Consider the following 3,728-nt stretch of genomic DNA (forward strand, 5'->3'; position numbering starts at 1 on the left):
TTAAAAGTTAGATTGAATGTCTTTTCATCTACAAAATTTCTTTCTTTTGCTCTTGGATGGATCATCATTGCTATTTATTAGCTCTTGTTTTTATTAACAATTCTTTATAGATTAAGGCAAATTGGGCCTTTGTCATGTGATAGGTGAATGTCCTAAGTTTTTCATTAAAAAAAAAAACTTTTAAAATAAGTATTTTTCTCACATTAACTATATATGTACTAGAACATGGCAATCTTTTCTTTTTTGGCTTCTGGATCTTATGTCTTACATAGGAAGATCGTCCCTATTTGGAGACAATTTTTTAAAACTCTCATGTTTTCTTCTGGTTCTTTTATGTTTTTAAAAGTACTTTACCATCTGGAATTGACTTTGGTGTAAGGAGTAAGGGATGGTTCCAGCTGGTAGTCAGCTGTCCCAAAGCCACATTCTGAATAATCCATCTTTTTTTTCACTACTCTGAAATGCCACCTTTCCATATGTATATTTGGATATAATTTGTTCCATTGATCTAACTATATATTCAAATGCTATTTCAAGATTTCTTAATTCTATATAGTTTTGAAAAGCCTTTATTATTTGGAAGAAATGGTCTCACTTTAACAGGTTTCTTATAGAATTATCTTGGCTTCTTGGATTTTTTTTTTTTTTTTATACTATGGATTGAACCTACTGAGCCACATCCCCAGGGTCTCATTCAGTTGCTTAGGGCCTCACTAAGTTGCTGAGGCTAGCTTTGAACTTGTGATCCTCCTGCCTCAGACTTCTGAGCTGCTGGGATTATAGATGTTAGCCACCATACTTGGCGATCTTGGCTATTTTTGCATGTTTTATTTTTCATACGAACTTTAGAATCAGCTTGTCTAATAAGAAGTTGGAATTTCATTGAGATTACATTAAATTTTTAGATAAATTCAAAGAGAAAAAATATATTAGTTCTTTCTATTCAGAAACAGGGTGTATTTTGTTATTCATGTTTTAAAAAAAGGTTTATTTGCTATCTAACTCTAAAGTTTGGGTCCATATAAAATAATTTTAATTGAGGTTATTCTTAGGTATTTTGTGGGTGTTATAACTGAAAAGTTCCTTCTACTTTATTTTTTAACAGGTTCTTTGCACATGAAAAATCAATTGCTATGCTCATACATTGCTGGTGGGACTGCAATCACTGTGGAAAGCAGTATGGAGATTCCTTAGAAAACTTGACCCAGTTATCCTACTCCTTGGTTTATACCCAAAGGACTTAAAATCAGCATACTACAGTGATGCAGCCACATCAATGTTTATAGCAGCTCAATTCACAATTGCTAAACTATGGAACCAACCTAGATACCTTCCACATATGAATAGATAAAGAAACTGTGGTATATATACAAAGTGGAATATTACTCCGCCTTAAAGAAGAATGAAATTATGGCATTTGCAGGTAAATGGAAGGAGTTGGAGAATATCATGCTAAGTGAAATAAGCCAATCCCAAAGAACCAAAGGCCAATGTTTTCTCTGATATGTGGATGCTGATCCATAATGGGGGGGGGGGGCAGGGGAAGAATAGAGGAACTTTGGATTGGGCAGAGGAGAGTGAAGAGAGGGGTGAGGGGGTGGGGGTGGGAAAGATGGTGGAATGAGATGGACATTATTACCCTATGTACATGTATGATTGCAAGAATGGTGTGACTCTGTATCATGTACAACCAGAGAAATGAAAAGTTGTGCTCCATTTGTGCACAATGAGTCAAAGTGCAGTCTGATGTACATGGTAACTAATTGGAACAACAACAACAAAAAATCAACTCTGAATAACCAGGACCCAGGGTCTGCTCCTTTGCCTTTGCTTCCTAACCCATAGCCACCATGCAGGAGTGCATCTCCATACACGTAGGCCAGGCTGGTGTTCAGATTGGAAACACCTGCTGGGAGCTCTGTTGCCTGGAACATGGCATCCAGCCTGATGACCAGATGCCAAGTGATAAGACCACTGTGGGAGGAGATGACTCCTTCTACACCTTCTTCAGTGAGACAGGCTCTGGCAAGCCTGTGCCCAGGGCAGTGTTTGTAGACCTAGAACCCACAGTCATTGGTGAAGTTCTCACTGGGACCTACCATCAGCTCCTCCACCCTGAGCAGCTCATCATAGGCAAGGAAGCTGCTGCCAGTAACCATCAGAGGCCACTACACCATTGGCAAGAAGATCACTGACCTTGTCTTGGGCGGAATTCATAAACTGGCCAACCAGTGCACAGGTCTTCAGGGCTTCTTGGTTTTCCTCAGCTTTGGTGGCGAAACTGCTTCTGGGTTCACCTCCCGGCTGATGGAACGTCTCTCTGTTGATTACAGCAAGAAGTCCAAGCTGGAGTTCTCCATTTATCCAGCTGAAGTTGAGCCCTACAACTCCATCCTCATCACCCACACTACCCTGGAGCACTCTGATTGTGCCTTAATGATGACAAAGAGGCCATCTATGACGTCTGTCTCAGAAACCTTGACGTTGAGCACCCAACCTTGAGCACCAGACCTACACTAACCTTAACTGCCTTCCTTCAGATACAATGGAACCCTGAATGTTGACCTGACAGAATGCCAGACCAACCTGGTTCCCTATCCATGCATCCACTTCCCTCTGGCCATATGTTCCCCTGTCATTTCAGCTGGGAAAGCCTACCATGAACAGCTTTCTACAGCAGAGATCACCAGACAATCAGATGGCAAAATGTGCCCCCCGCCATGGTAAATACATGGCTTGTTGCCTGTTGTACCATGGTGACGTGGTCCCCAAAGACATCAATGCTGCCATTGCCACCGTGAAGACCAAACGCAGCCTCCAATTTGTGGATTGGTGTCCCACTGGCTTCAAAGTTGGCGGTAATTACCAGCTTTCCACTGTGGTGCTTGGTGGAGACCTGGCCAAGGTACGTTGTGCTGTGTGCATGTTGAGTAACCTCACAGCCACGGCTGAGGCTTTGTTCACTGGTACATGGGTGAGGGGATGGAGGAAGGAGAGTTTTCTGAGGCCTATAAGGACATGGCTGCCCTAGAGAAAGATTATGAGAAGGATGGTGTGGATTCTGTTGAAGGAGAGGGGGAGGAAGAAGGAGAGGAATACGAATTAGCTGCTCCTTTCAGCCCTGCAGCATGTCATACTCCCAGAACTCCAGCTTCAGCAGTAGCTAACAGGCACTGAAATTTACTGATTAGATTATCTTCACACAATCATGATCATGTCTGTCTTTTTCCATGTGTACCTGTAAGATCTTTCCATTATGTCTCAAAGTAAAGGCTTTAAAGAAAAAAAAAATCAATTGATGTCAGGCACGGTGATGCACACCTATAATCCCGGAGACTGGGGAGACTGAGGCAGGAGGATTGCAAGTTTAAGGCCAACCTCAGCAGCTTAGCAAGGCCCTAAGCAACTTAGCAAGACCCTGTCTCAAAATAAAAAATAAAAACGAATGGGGGTGCTGGGGATGTGGCTCAAGCAGTAACACGCTCACCTGGCATGGGCGGGGCACTGGGTTCTATCCTCAGCACCACATAAAATAAAGATGTTGTGTCCACTGAAAAACAAATATCAAAAAATTCTCTCTCTCTCTAAAAAAAAAAAAAAACCGAATGGGGATGTTGTTCAGTGATTAAGCCCCCCTGGGTTCAATCCCCAGAAAAAAAAAATAATAATAAATTGCTTTTTGTATATTAAATTTTTACTGGTCTTATTGATGAATTTTCTATTGCCAT

The 3,728-nt window shown here is 41.5% G+C and overlaps 1 pseudogene; it reads left to right on the forward strand.

Annotated features, from left to right (window-relative positions):
• The first annotated feature begins 1,645 nt into the window (after window positions 1–1,645).
• On the forward strand, window positions 1,646–3,446 carry LOC124089204 (tubulin alpha-1B chain-like; annotated as a pseudogene).
• The last annotated feature ends 282 nt before the right edge of the window (window positions 3,447–3,728 follow it).

This window comes from Marmota monax, unplaced genomic scaffold (assembly GCF_021218885.2).
Source record: "Marmota monax isolate L192 unplaced genomic scaffold, Marmota_monax_Labrador192_F-V1.1 WCK01_AAM20220418_F8-fsc00005, whole genome shotgun sequence".
NCBI classification, from domain to species: domain Eukaryota; kingdom Metazoa; phylum Chordata; class Mammalia; order Rodentia; family Sciuridae; genus Marmota; species Marmota monax.